Source organism: Lithobates pipiens, unplaced genomic scaffold (genome assembly GCF_037356315.1).
Source record: "Lithobates pipiens isolate NorthernLeopardFrog02 unplaced genomic scaffold, aLitPip1_a1.2 Scaffold_23, whole genome shotgun sequence".
Lineage (NCBI taxonomy): Eukaryota > Metazoa > Chordata > Amphibia > Anura > Ranidae > Lithobates > Lithobates pipiens.
In genome coordinates, this window is record NW_027507785.1 from 220,872,733 (window position 1) to 220,888,707 (window position 15,975).

Here is a 15,975-nt window from a genome sequence, read left to right on the forward strand (position 1 = left end):
CATGTGTTTTTCAGTAATTGAGTGATGCGATTTTAAGAAAACTTTGGTTGGACATTGAAAGAATCTCTTTTGTTATTTTTTCTTGTTACCTTCACAAGTATTTTTGGACTGTTACTCTTGGGATTTATAATATATAGCATAATTTACAGATCACTTATACTGGTTTGTGGGTTACATACGATTTCTTTCACTAAGCATATATGCACAAAAAATGTTTTTCTTTTTGGTTTGTTTCATTTAGTGTTATGTGATTTGTTCACCATGTTATTGCAACACATGTGCATTTTTTAGTTGCAAGCCAACAGGCTTCCTTTTAATTTTATTTCAAGTTTCATTTTCAATTCATATCTATTTATATACATCAACACGCATTTGGCAGACATCACTTATTTAGTAACCACTAGTTCACACTATTTTTTATTATCAGTTGGGATAATAGATCACCACACACACATATATATTTTCTGGCACTCATAGTGCACATTAGAAAAGGTTTCAGCGCCAAAGCTTAATTTACACTTTACATTTCTGACCTACTCCTAAATTTAGGGGCAGGTTCTAAGCACAGGCAGCTTTAATCTTTTTGAGCTTATTTTTTCATTTTAGCTCATTCTATATAATAGAATTCTCATTCGTTTTTCACTTGATTTCACTTGATTTTATATTTTTTCTTTCACCCGTGCAGTGAATAGGTACTGTATTATCTGTCCATAGCGCAATCTTATTTATTTATTTCTACCACCAGAAGCAAGCTGTAAAAAAGGACATCAATTTAATTTCGGTAAAACATTGCATGGTTGCTAAAGTAATGCAGTTTCATATTGCAAAAAAGGCCTGGTCATTAAGGGGGTAAAACCTTCCGGGGCTGAAGTGGTTAAAAAAAAAGAGAGATGCATTTAATGATGTATTAATATGTATAAGTATTACAAATCTTGCATGTTTGTCAGTGTTTGTCATATAACCTGGACCTCAAAATTGTAGTGGATCAATGTATTATTCCCTGACTGTGACATAGGAAATATGTACAAAACGTCTACACATACCCTTTGGATTAAAGCAATGCCACAGAACAAAGAAGAGTTCAGGAAGCGTGTCTTAACCTGAAAGCATCCAGTGTGTATGACCTATTTTACATTCTGTATTTTTGGATCCAGTATCACTAGACAAACAAATCGAAAATGATATTATCCCTCCTGCTCCAGGGCCCTTGCTGAGTCTCTACATGTACAACTATTCTTTTATATGAATGAAATAGTATTCAGATAATGCATGCACTGCACAAAAGCCTGTACCTCTATATTTCCTATATAGCGAAGGATATAGAAACTATGTCAGAAAACAAAGTACATTTGCACTTCTCACCCATAGCATATATTGGGTTTTGTAAGACGAAACAAGTTTATGACCTGAGAACTAGAACGAAAAAAAAAACAAAAAAAAAATCCTGAAATCAAAATATCCCTAGGGGATAAGACACAAGTTACACCACGCTGCACGCTAAGCATACACCATATCATTTTATCCTGATCTCTGCCCTTTCCACTTCATCAGTTTTTCCTGCAACTAATGTTCTAAGCTCAGGTTTGCCAGTATAAACATAAAGATCTGTGACTCGTGAAGCTTGCAAAGGCACTATTGGAGTTGCCAATACACAGGAGGTCAATTGTTTCAAATAATTTACTGTATTTATACACAAATGGAAAACTGTAAGAACATATCAGATATAACATTTATTGTCTGGTCTGGTTCAGATGTAGGCCTCATGCACACTGGACAATTTTTTTGCTGCTCCTAGGAGTGGTTGGTGCTTTTTTTTCCTGCCTCTAAGTGTATGTGTGTATACACATATATGCATTTCGAGGAGTTTAGCGGTAAAGGCGTTTAGAGAAAAAAAAAGAAAAACACAGCCAGTGCATCCAGGAGCAGCATAGTTTTGGTAGAAAAAACACTTGATATGCCTTAAATGTGTGTAAATGCGTATAAACGCCTAAGCGCTGGATGCGCTTAGCTCTTGAGCGTTAATTCATTTCAGTGGCCAGAATAACTTTATATTATGACCAATTAAATTACGTAATACCCAAGTGCTTCATGCGCCTAAACGTGTTAGCCCTTGTACACACAGTCGGACATTCCGACAACAAAATCCGTCTGATTTTTTCGGATGGATTTTGTCCTAAACTGGTGTTGCATACACACGGTCAGACAAAGTTGTCGGAAAATCCGATCGTTCATAACGTGATGACGTTTGTACGTTACGACCGGACTACGTTCAGGCTAGTAGCCAATAGCTTTGGTCTCGTAATTTGACCTGAGCATGCGTGGCACTTTGTCTGATCGGAATTCTCTACAAACGATAGTCCTATCGGACTATCCAATCCTAATGACAGTCCTATCGGATCATGTTGTCGGAAATTTTTTTATATCCAGCTCGCAAACTTTGTTGGTCGGACATTCCGAGGAAAAAGTCATGGTCGTATTATCTGACAACACAGTCTGATCAGACATTTTCCATCGGCCGTGTGTACAAGGGCTTAGAAGAGTTCACAAGCGTTTTTTTTATGCCAAAACTGCTAGGACGAAAGGAGTATAGGAGAGTTGGCAAAATCTCTTGGTGTTTATGAGGCCTTAGTGTTTTTTTGTATACATATATTTTTTTCTGTTTTCCTACATTTTTCCTTTATCTGGATTTTTGGTTTCTGCACATACATATGCTATACTTTAAAAGTTTAGTTACAAAACTTACTAGTAGTGTGAAAAATGAAAATAAAAAAATGTATAAACAGTACTTTTCCATGCATGTCCACATAATGTATAGCTCCTTAAAATAGTAACTTCGTTTTTGTTGGGAAAAAAAAGCAATCCCCTCTGAGTGATCTATGTACATTGTAAGGATTTTAACACACTTTGTTGCAGATTTCTACCTTTTGTTATTCTGGAGATATCCCTGTGTGTTTGTGTCCATGCGGGAAAGTGAACCTAAAGGGAGTGGGTTCACAATTATCAATCAACTGTGCACCTGCAGGGCTCGAATGAGTTAAATTGCAGGGTCTACCTTCCTTAAGGGCCGGTTCACATTTGTGCGATGTGGGAACCCTGCAAATCCACTGCGGGTTCCTGCATCGCACTCTACACGCACAGCAGTTCACACTGCCATATGCAAACTGCTGGGGAGTGTCATTATATGTTAATGACACCCCCATTTCAGCTCGCATATCACACTGTGAACTGACAGTTCGGACATGAATCGGATCGTTATATGTGTGAACACTCATGCGATCCGATTCTGGTCCGAACAGAAAAAAGGGTCCTGTGTGTGTTTGGACGGAATGCGGTGCGATATCAGCCATACTCTCTGCATGGCTGATATCACACTGCACAGACATCGAATGTAGTGTGAACAGCAGTGCACTGCGAATTACATGCAATGTCTGGCATCGCACAAGTGATGACATGATTTCCTATTGGAAGTATTTCACCAAAATTTAAATTTTTGTTGCAAGGCATGCCCGAAATCTGATTTGCATCTTAGTGCAGACTTCTGGGAAAATCAGTGAGCCAATCACACTAGCAGGGAATTATATTTTTGAGGGGTGTTCTGTACACATTCTGAGTACAGAACACCTCCAGGTTACCATATTGCATTTTATAGAAAATTACAGTGCTGCAGATTGAAAAGGAAAGGTCATTTTTAATAACATTCAGTTACAATATGACTTGTATCGCAATTGTACTGTAATGCAATATTATTTTTTATTTATTTGCTATCCCCCCCCCCCCCCCCCACACAAAAGTCTAGTTACCTTTTAACCATTAAAAAAATGGGGCAGTTGCCCTGTGCCACGTCATTCTCCAAAATTCTTGGATTTCAGTGCCATTGACAAGTATTGATGAAACTTGCTGTAAACAGTGGATCAGAATTTTAAGACCAGGGAACCAACTGCACCAATTACAGATCATTATGCACTTTGGCCAATACCAGGAAGACAACAAAACAATTAAACAGGCTGGAGACAAAACTGAAGAGCAGAAGAAGGTTAGGGTCAGGACAGGCAGAGGTCCGAAAACTGAGCAAGGAAAAAAGCAGTGTAAGCCGCACTGCACAACACAAGGTTAACCATGAGCACCCCCTGAGCAAGGCTCTATCACAGAAATTATATTTACAAGGTTATGGGCCTTTAATGGGCAACTTGAAAAACTCTTGCATAAGTGCATACACTTATGACATTCATTGCCACATGCTGGATGAAGCTATGGAGTGCAAAAAAGGTGAGACAGAAAGGGTAAGTAACCCAAAATTCCATTTAGTGTCATAATATTACCATCATTCATCACAGTCATAGAAAATAAACTGCGAGAGCTCAGTAGCCACTAATAGAGGCCAGGCAGGATGATGCTGCATGTCTCTTAGATACTGAGGGATAGTGAAACTGGAAGTTACAGAATTAAGCCTCTTGCACGATACTCCTGATTGAACATTTACTTTTTCAGACTTCTTTTTGTATGTATTTGCGCGTATATGCGTTCACGCATTTGCGTGCGAATGTGCGAAAATGTATTCTCACGTTCTCATTCTGCTCAATATGTAAATAGGCTGATTTATTTTATTTTTTTTACTAAAGAATGCACAGTGCTTGTTTACACACCTATGTGCATAGGCACATTAAAATGAATGGGCTGTATTTTAGCGCAGTAAAAAAAAAGCTCAACACTAAGGCGAAGATGCTAAATTAAAACCATAACCAGCATCTTGAAAAGATGGCCAGAGCATACCTAGGCCTTCCCTTTAAAAGACCACGCTGTCTAGCGAAGAGGAAGATAGAAGGTTGAGACAACCATTTAAGACTGACTGTGGTGCTTACAATGGCCAGCTTTTATTCATTTATATAATCTTTATCTCAAAAAGAAAACAAACTGTTGCAATAACTGCTTATTAGCTAGTGATTGGTTTTAATTTGTTAGTCAAGTCCATCTGCAGCAGGGACGTGACATCACATAACGTCAGAGGGGACGGGGTCACCTTTTTACGCCATTGGGTGGCCCCGTCCTCAGCTATATAACAGCTGTCATCGTGGAGAGGCTTCAGTCAGCGGGAGCCTCCCATGGAGGCAGATTTTTTTCCGTTTTTTTTTTTTTGGGTCGCTGGATGCTGTGATCTAAGATGAATGGACATCACAGGTTTTTATCTTTTATTTTTTTTTAAAGGATTTGTCCCAAATTGTCTCATGTCATTTTTAACATTTTGACACATTTTTGGTGAATGTGTAGGGGTGCAATGTACCCGATACCCATTCACATAGGAGGGGTGGGATCTGGGGGCCCCCTATTTAAAGGGGGCTTCCAGATTCTGATAAGCCCCCCACCCACAGACCTCCAAAACCACTGGGCAAGGGTTGTGGGGATGAGGCCCTTGTCCCCATCAACATGGGGACAAGGTGCTTTGGGGCCAACCCCAAAGCATCCTCCCCATGTTGAGGACATGTGACCTGGTACAATTCAGGAGGGGGGTGCTCTTTCACCCCCCCTTGTTTCCTGCGGTCTGCCAGGTTGCATGCTCGGATAAGGGTTTGGTATGGATTTTGGGGGGCCCCTACTTCATTTTTTTATTTTGGCTTGGGATTCCCCTTAAAACAGATACCAGACCTGAAGGGCCTGGTATGGATTTTTGGCAGGGGGCCTTCGCCTTTTTTTTTTATTTGACACAGGGTTCACCTTAATATCCATACCAGACCCAAAGGGCCTAGTAATGGACTGGGGGCAGAACCCATTTTTTTTAAATGATTTTCATCTATATTGCTGAGACCCGACAATTCATTACAGCCGCGAGTAGTTTTAAATGACTTTTTTTCCTTTAACAATGTAATTTGCTGTGGTACTGTTCTAAACACAGGAACAATGCACTACTTTATAGGCATACTAAGGACACTCCCCAGGCACAATATTTAAAGGAATATTCAATTTTTATTGTTATACTTTAAGCATTATTGAAATCACTGCTCCTGAAAAAACTTCAATTTTTAAAACATGTCCCCTGGGATCCCCAAACACTTTTTATGACAATAACCTGATTATAAACCTTCAAAATGAGCACTTTTGATTTTACATGTTCGTGTCCCATAGACATTTTTTTTAACTTCAAGGTTTATTCATTTTTAAAAAGGTACAAAAAGCAACAAAAAAGAGTAGTACGAGGATACATTCTGAAGTTTTGGTATGAATACACATTGGTATGTATCTATAACATTCAGAGATATATTTCACATATGTACTAACAGAAGAGCTATAGCGTGCATATACATAGTTTTTTCCTTCAGATTTACCAAAACCATATAATATGAGGTCAAACCTTAGGAGTTTTAATTTGCATGCAATCAGACATGCCCTTGCACTATATCGTTTTGGTAAATCTGAAGGAAAAAATCAGCAGAAAATCTGATAGTGTGTATGAGGCTTAAGTCTTGCTACCTATAGAGATAGAACCAGCAGACAATTAAACATGTAGTTTTAATTTACTACATAATGATACTGAGTGCACAATGCTGAGTGTGATGCCTGTTTATTATTGAGGGGTAACATGGGAACAGAAAGAGTATTAGAATGCTTTGTGAGTGAAAGGTCAGTCCAGATGTAAACTTCTGGGGTCTTTGACCCATGAGTCCCAATTTCTGTAAAATTTTTCAGTGGTGAGCTGGGCTTTGGAGAAGTTTGTTCTAGTTTGAAATTGTTATTTAACCACTTCCCACCCGGCCAATGCATATATACGGCTGGGTGGGAGCCGTCTACTCCTGATAGGACGTTCAGGAACGTCCTTCAGAAGTAGCGGGATCGCGCGCGCGCGTGCCCGCGCAGCGGCGCGATCCTGATGTGCTCGCGTCACCCGGACACGGCACATCTCAGATCGGCAGGAGGGCTCTGTGATTGGCCCTCCTGATCACATGACGGCCGTGTCCAATCACGGCCGTCATGTGATGTAAACAAACAGCCGGTTGCTAGGGAATCGGCTCTCCTCGCCTCACACGGAAGTCATCGCTGAGGAGAGGAGAGCAGAACGCTGCAGCTGGCTGATGATCAGTGAGTATGAGCTGTTTTTTACAGATTTTTACTCACTGATCATCAGTCTAGTGTCAACACACCACACAGTACAAACACAGTCCCCACATATGTCCCCAAAACACACATGTCCCCAAAACATACATGTCCCCAAATAATAAAAACACATGTCCCTAATAATAAAAACATGTCCCCCACATATGTCCCACTAAAATCACATGTCCCAATGATTATCTGCACACATATGTACGTGATCACCTGCACACATATGTACATGATCATTTGTGTACATATGTTCCTGATCACACAAACCAATTATTATACACTTAACAGAATCTTTTTTTACCAAAAACATGTAGCAGAATACATCTTGGCTTAAATTTATGACAAAATTAGATTTTATTGGATTTCTTTTCAAATAGAAAAAAGAAAATATAGTTTTTTTTCCAAATTTCCGCTTTTTTTGCACTTATATCGCAAAAAATAAAAAACGGAGTCGTGAATAAATAACACCAAAATAAAGCTCTATTTGTGCGAACAAAATGATAACAATTTCATTTGGGTACAGTGTAGCACGACCGCGCAATTGTCACTGAAAGCGCTAGAGCGATGAAAGCTGAAAATTGGGCTGGGAAGGAAGGGGGTGAAAGTGCCCTGTATTGTAGTGGTTAAGATTGTAATTACTTCCTGGGTGTCAGGGGGGTGATTATTTTTCCATTTCCTTGCAAGTGCCAACCTTGCAGCAATAAAGATGTGGGCGGCCACGATTTGAGATTTCCTTGTGGGAATCATCAGGCCCAGGAGAAGGTCAATGGAGGATAGACTATTTGTTGTGGGGGCAGGTCAGTGGATCATTTTTAGTATTTGGTTCCAAAAGTCTTTGAGGTTTGGGCATTCCCACCAAATAGGTAAGAGAGTTCCTGGGAGACCACAATTTCTCTGGCATAAGTGAGACATGTTGGGGTAAATCTTAGCAATTCTGTTGGGGGTGTAGTACCAGTGTTAGAAGAGCTTTTGTATGGATTCCCTGTGCGTGGTGCAGTGAGAGAGTTTTGACAGTAGAGATAGAGCCTTGTACCATTGAATAGGAAGAGGGGCTGAGGGGATGTGCTTGTAACACTGCAAGATTTGGGTCAGGAGTGAGTCCTTTACAGATTAAGAGAATAGACCATAGATATATGAGATAAGTATGTGTTTACTTGAAATGAGATATTTTAGCGTGGAAGTTAGAATCTTGTCTTGTTTTATCCAGTGTGTTTTGTTGAGTAAAAGACCTGATCCTAAGGTATATATAGAAAGTTCTGGGTGAGAGGCCAAATGTAGCTTGAAGGTGTTCAAATGACATTAAACAGGATGTAGTGAAGAGGTGTCCAATGGTATGAATACCTGCATCAATCCAAGGGCGTAGTTGGAGGTCTGGGAGAATGAGTGAGAAGGTTTGGGTTGGAATGTGTTGTAGTATGGTATGAGGTACCCCTTCAACATTTGAGGTATAGCTGTCCAGACTCTCAGGGAGTCCATTATTGTGTCCATTGGGATGTGTTTGTGGGTAGGGGCAAAAAGCGGGCACACAGGTATAGTTTTGGGTCCTTGGCCGACACCACTGACTCTATTTGTGTCCAATTGGAAGGAGTAGATGGTTCCACCAGAGTTTGAGTTTATCCAAAATGACTGCTTTGTAATATAGACGTATGTTGGAAGCTCCCAATCCCCCCATTTGTGTTGGGGTTGTTGGGTTGTGTTTTTTTATCCTGGGCCATTTGTGCTGCCAGATAAAGGAGTTCATGAGAGATTGGAGGGTCTGTAGTTGCGTTGAAAGGAATGGTACTGGTAAAGTGCGGAAGACATATAGAATGAGCAAGAACATTTTAGCTAAGGCAGTTCTACCAGCCCATAATACAAAGGGGTGGTATATTTTTCTTCAGATATTTTTGTAAGCTCAAAGGTCTGCCAAGTTTGTGCGCAAAAGATTTTTGCTAGGTGAGATCGGGCGGATTCCTAAATAGGTTAAAGATGAGTCTCTTGACCACGAAAATGAGGATTGTTTTGAAATGTACTGTATGGTTGATTTATGAAATGTACTGTATGACTGATTTATCTAGGCCTATCAACAGCATAAAAGACTTGCTATGGTTTACTTTGTATAAAGATATTGCACTGAACAGGTCAAGAATATGTTGAATCTTGGGTTAGGGAGTGTTTTGGTTCAGTAATGGTGATTATCAGGTCAAGGAGTAGGATTTTAATTTTAAGCTTTTGACATAATAGTCAAATTTGTGGTGTAGTAGTTCACTTAATTTGTATCGGTGATCCCTAATCACTTCCAATGTTGTCAGATTGGGTGAGTTTTTGTTTGTTAATTGTTAAGTCTCAAGTTTTTGCAGCAATGACTATCTCCGTTGAGCGTCTTTTGCGTTCTTGAGCACCAAATTTGATGAGGAGACCTCATAGAAAAGCTTTATGGGCTAACCATACCATAGATTGATCGCTGATAGATGCACAATTAATCTTAAAGAAATTCTCAATCTCGGATTTAATTTTGCTTTCGTATCTTGGATTGGTTATGAGGGATGAGTTCAGCCTCCATAGAGCGTTATTGCTTGGGCAAGTTTGGGGGAATATTTTTAAGGATATTTGGGTGTGGTCTGACCACGTGATGAGACCTATATGCGATTCTGAGGTGGCCAATAATGCTTTTTTGTTTGTAAGGAAACAATTCGAGAGTAAGAATTCCCAGAGTAAGAGTAGAATGTGTAGTCACGCTCAACATCATGCATGCACCTCCAGGGATTGTATAGATCTTCATGATCCATGAATGAGGAGAATGCTGATGCCCTCTTTTTGTCTGAGTTGGGGGAGTCCAGTGTGGGTGTCCCATAGACTTTAACAGTGTTCATACACATTTTTGGCCTGTTTGCAAGTTCTGGTGTGAACCGAAGCGGGGGTGTTTGGCTCATCCCTACAATATAACAGAGCTTGAGCTATTTTGCAGAGAAGAATGGACAAAAATGTCACTTTCCTAGATGTCAAAAGCTGGTAGAGACATTCCCAAACCAACTTGCGGCTGTAATTGCAGCTAAAGGTGGTTCTACAAAGTATTGACTCAGGGGTGCTGAATATAAATGTACGCCACACTTTTCACATATTTATTTGTAAAAAATGTTGAGAACCATTTATCATTTTCTTCCACTTCACAATTATGTACCAATTTGTGTTGGTCTATCACATAAAATCCCAATAAAATACATTTACATTTTTGGTTGTAACATGACAAAATGTGGAAAATGTCAAGGGGTATGAATACTTATTCAAGGCACTGTATATCTGCATCTAGTCTAGTGCATCTAAAACTACCTACTCCCCAGGATGGCAAATGTATGCAGTGAGCAGGTTTTATGTTATTGACAGTTGTATATTTAAAAAAAAAAAAAAAAACACTTTTAAAATGAAAAGATAGAAATGCTTGAAATATATCACTCTGTGTATAACACAGTTATATAAAATATATGAGTTTCACTTTTTCAATTGAACTACTAAAATAAATTAACTTTTTCATGATTCTAATTTTATGAGCTGCACCTGTACTTGTGTAAGCTTTGACTCCAGTGACACAAAACTTAAAATGACTTTTCTTTACTGTTACAAAGTGAACATGCTGTTTTGCCCTCATGGTCAAAGCACAGGTTCACTTAAACCACTTGTGAACCAACCTGTACTACCTCTACTTCTACATTACCAGGGGATTTTCAGTGCTGTGATAGTTTGATTGAGAATTACTTTGTCATGCAATGCTTTACTCAAATGCAATTTATACCACTTGTTTTTTGGACATAACTTTTTTAATGGTATTTATTAACTACGTTTTACTATAAAAAGAGGAAAAAGAACAAAAAAATTATTTTCCCTTATGTTCTGTTACAAAACAAATCAAACAAAATGCCAGGACAGTATCAATACTCCAAACCCCTTTTCTGGAAAGTAGATACTTCAAGGTGAGCTAGTTTTTGCTGCAATTTTTGGAAGTAAAAAAAAAAACGCCAGTATGAGAGGGCTTCAAACATAGAGCTTAGTAATTGTGCATAAGACACACAATACAAAAATCAGATGGAAAAATTTGTACGATGAGATGTCTGGTTTTTCAGATCGTTAGTACGGTGCTTTCGACAGCCAATTTCACTTTTTTCATCAGACAAAAGCTGGATGTGCAGACTATAACATTTTTGGCGGATGTGAACTCAACGTCTGATTTTCAATTCATTAGTACAGTTTTTGTACGAAAAAACATTGACGTTGTATTCTGTCATACGAAAATTTTTGTATTGTCAGTAACCTCTTCACTTTTGACATGAGACTAGTATGCCACAAAAATCGGACGTTCTGTCATCCTAAAACCAAAGCATGTGTACGAGGCTTTACACACAGGAAAGAAGCCATTTATCTAGTGCTCTGAGTAAATAACAGGCCACCAACCTGCTATTTTAAAATGAACTCCAGTAGGAGGAGTTAAAGTGACTCTGTCATGAGAAATTTATAGTGGCTGCTAATGCTGACATCAAATTTAGGATTGTTAGCTCCATGACTCTCTTGCTGATGCATTACTTGAATGCTTTCATAAAGAGAGCTATAGCATTCTGACACTTCTCTGACACTCATTTACAACACAGCTTAAAGTCAGACACCAGGCAAGCAGGGCGTGCGGACATTGAAACATCACGCACGCTTCTGTTGAAAACCAGATGGAACAAGGCTGTCTGCTGATTGGATGCATGTAATGTGATAGTGCTCTACTTTGTTATTATTATGTATGAGTGCACATTTTTGTATCACTAACCCCCCAAAGGAGCTGCTGGTTATTTTTGGGCTTACCGTTACCTTCCGTTCTCTTTGTTGCATGTCTAGGGGATGTCCCATGGTAGATGGCCCAGTAACTTGAGACTGACAATAGATCCACCTGAATGGATTTTATTTAAACTCAAACCATTGAATAGTCTTTCAACTTTTTTTATCTGAATTATACATGATGGATCAGAACACAATAGTCTAAGTTGGTGAAGTTAAAAATATATACATAAAACTATTTTTCAGAAATAAAAACTGATAATTGGCATGTGCGTATGTATTCACCCCCTTTGTTATGAAGCCCATAAAAAGCTCTGGTGCAACCAATTACCTTCAGAAGCCACATAATTCATGAAATGATATCCACTCATTGCAATCTAAGTGTCACATGATCTGTCATTACATATACACACCTTTTTGAAAGGCCCCAGAGGCTGTAACACCTCAGCAAGAGGTACCATGAACCAAACACTGCCCTGGAGACCAAGAAACTCTCGAAACAAGTGAGGGACAATGTTGTTGAGAAGTAGAAGTCAGGGTTAGGTCATAAAAAGATCCAAATCTTTGATAATTCCTAGGAGCACCATCAAATATATCATAATCAAATGGAAAGAGCATGGCACAACAGCAAATCTGCCGAGAGATGGCTGCACACCAAAACTCACGGACCGGGCAAGGAGGGCATTAATCAGAGAGGCAGCACAGAGACCTGAGGTAACCCCAGAGGAGCTGCAGCATTCCATAACAGAGACTGGAGTATCTGTACATAGGATGACAATAAACCGTACGATTCATAGAGTTGGGCTTTATGGCAGAGTGGCCAGAAGAAAGCCATTACTTCCAGCAAAAAACTAAATGGCACGTTTTGAGTTTGTGAAAAGGCATGTGGGAGGCTCCCAAAATGTATGGAGGAAAGTGCTCTGGTCTGATGAGACTATAAAAAAAACATTTTGGCCATCAAAGAAAACGCTATGTCTGGTGCAAGCCCAACACATCACATCACCCAAAGAGCATCATCCCATTTTCAGCAGTCTGGACTGCGAAAACTGGTCAGAGTTGAGGGAAAGATGGATGGTGCTAAATACAGGGATATTCTTGAGCAAAACCTGAACCACTCTATGTGTGATTTGAGTTTCACCTTCACCTTCCAGCAGGACAATGACCCCAAACACACTGCTAAAGCAACACTTGAGTGGTTTAAGGGGAAACATGTAAATGTGTTGGAATGGCCTAGTCAAAGCCCAGACCTCAATCCAATAGAAAACCTGTGGTCAGACTTAAAGATTGCTGTTCACAAGCGCAAACCATCCAACTTAAAGGCGCCGGAGCAGTTTTGCAAGGAGGAATGGGCAAAAATCCCAGTGGTAAGATGTGGCAAGCTCATAGAGACTTGGAGCTGTTGCTGGAGCAAAAGATGGCTCTACAAAGTATTGACTTTAGGGGGTGAATAGTTATGCACATTGACTTTTTCTGTTATTTTGTCCTATTTGTTGTTTGCTTCACAATAAAAAAAATCTTCAAAGTTGTGGGCATGTTTTGTAAATTAAATTATGCAAATCCTTAAACAATCTGAGTTAATTCCAGGTTGTGAGGCAACAAAACATGAAAAAAGCCAAGGGGGGGGTGAATACTTTTGCAAGGCACTGTAGCTGTGTATCACATTGCAAGAAAACAAATGCATAGATTGATTATCATGACTAATAATATACAAACCAAGCAAAGCTCACTGGAGATCATATAGTGTTTATCTGTATTATTTTCTACCAAAATTGCCATTCCCAAATTAATAATCTATGTTCATCATCCCTTTCAAAGACACACTTAGATTAAATCCTCCATAACCTAATGGAATAACCTTGACAATGATGATACACAAATTTCTTTCCCTGACACAAGGGAGGTAAAATGTGCACAGTTAATAGGAAAAGATATCAAAAATGGAACATAATAATTGTACAGTTTATGCTAGCTAAATGTACTATAGTGCACTATAATTAAATATGGAAAAAAAAAACTCAATATACTGGCATGTTCCGTTGCTGTTAATTTAACAGGATCTGCACACATTCTAATCTAATGTTTTTTTTTTTTTTTTTTGGCTCTATGTGGAGCATATTAAAATGTGTATTAGCCTCAAGGTGAATAAACACAAAATAACAGTCTAAAGGTTTTGGCCTGTGGAGAAAGAGATCTGTTCTCAAAGGCCGTCAAGTCACTGTGATGCAGGGTAGACACTCACTTAGCCTCATTAAGCCAAGGCTCTCGTTTGCTTGTCTTTTGTTCTGCTTGACAGCAGCGTTTTTGTTGCATAATAATTCATTCCAAGTTTGTTCCAAGCTACCGAAACTGATGAACTGTGGCCATTTTAATGAGAAGTGTCGGCGGTAAGCATAATCTGCAAACCACGTGGGTCAAGCAATCACAAAGAAGTGCAAGCGGCAAAATTAGATATTGTCTAAAATTGTACATTTATCAAGTTGTTTTTGGACAGGGTATAATAATACAGTCAGAAGTAGGCATCTTACCATATTATGTCTAACCGTCACTCACTAGATAGCAAACAAATAATATTATTTGTGGAACTGATGTTCCTTTTCGATCACTATAAAACACTCCTGGCCAATCTCAAGTTTAAGAAAATATAAATGAGAGTAGAAATCAGTCTTTATTCATTTAATAACTTTTTAAGTTACTGTTTTGACAAACCAGCAAGGTAACATTGAATGGATCTCAGAGGTCACCTTAAATGTCAAAGCTAAGCTCCTCAGGACAATCCTTTGTAACCCAGAAGGGCTAGGCAAAGAAAGCCAGGTAAGATGAGGGTTAGGGAAGCAAGTGCTAAGAATTTCAATCAGATGCTTTATTTCAAGATTAGATGTCGGGAAATGTATAAGGTTAAGGCTGGAAACAAAGGTATCTTGGAAAAAATGCACTTCTTATTGATATTGCTCCAGAACTATACCACTACTGAATGATAAAATGGCATAATGTTTCTGTTTGTCTAAAGGATTGATTTACTGGAATTTTCTGTTGTCAATACAGTTTTAAAGGAAGTTTAAATCACAATTTTTTTAATTACACCAGCTCAAGGTGTACATGTGCATACTACTTTTAGTTTACTTTTACTTGTATTCACATAAAAATGTATTTGTGGATTGACCCTCCGCTTTAAGGTGACCAGGAATATACAAGGACATTGCATTTCTGGTAGGAGCAATAGGTGTTTATCTATATTTTCTACTACTTGTAAACTGCAGTACATTAAACTTTTGTTCTGGGGTTTGTATATATTTTATGTTCTGTTCATGACTTAGCCATTCATGAGAAAAAATAGCCAGTTTTGTAGTTAAAATTTTTTTTGACAATTGATAATTGCACTACTGAAAACTGGGTAGGTGTATATCTTCATTCTGTTACTCATCAGTATAGTGATTTTAAACGCCTTACCTAATGGGGATTGAATAGGTGAATAGGATGTTCACTTTGCAAGGACATTTGCAGTCTTCATGGGAATTATTCACATAACTTAGTGACTGTGGTGAAACATCACTCTACAAACAATACCCAATTATGAGCAGGTAAATAATAAAAAACAAAAAAAAAACTGAATTTTTGTTTGCACATGATTGGAGGATGGAAGTCAACAGACCTTTACCTCATTCACTAGGCTTGGGAGAAAATTCCCTTGCAAAGTGAACAGTCCATATGAGTAAACTGAGGTGCTCCAGCTTGACCCTGGGACTCGCTTAACAGTTTCCATAAAAATCTATAGAGTTTAATTTATAAGACTCCAAATTGAAGGAATTCAAGTCTCTTAATAATCCATTATTTCAGTTTTAGGTTCTGTATTATGGTAATTTCATATTCACTAATTAATCTTCTGGTTTACAACATTTAGAAAAAGTAAATGGATAGATTAAAGCTCTGTGCAGAAAAACAAAACAGCTAATTTTTTATAGAGATGAGCCCGATGTTCGCCTGTTCGCTGAACAGTGAACAATATGCGGTGTTTGCGGAAAAAAATTTGAAAGCTGCCAGAACACCGTTAAAGTTAATGGGACACTAACATGAAAAATCAAAAGTGCTCAT

At 38.6% G+C, this 15,975-nt stretch overlaps 1 protein-coding gene across 1 annotated transcript in view; it reads right to left on the reverse strand.

Annotated features, from left to right (window-relative positions):
• Positions 1-15,975, reverse strand: part of DPYD (dihydropyrimidine dehydrogenase) — a 2,051,548-nt gene that overhangs the window by 121,435 nt on the left and 1,914,138 nt on the right. The window lies entirely within an intron of this gene.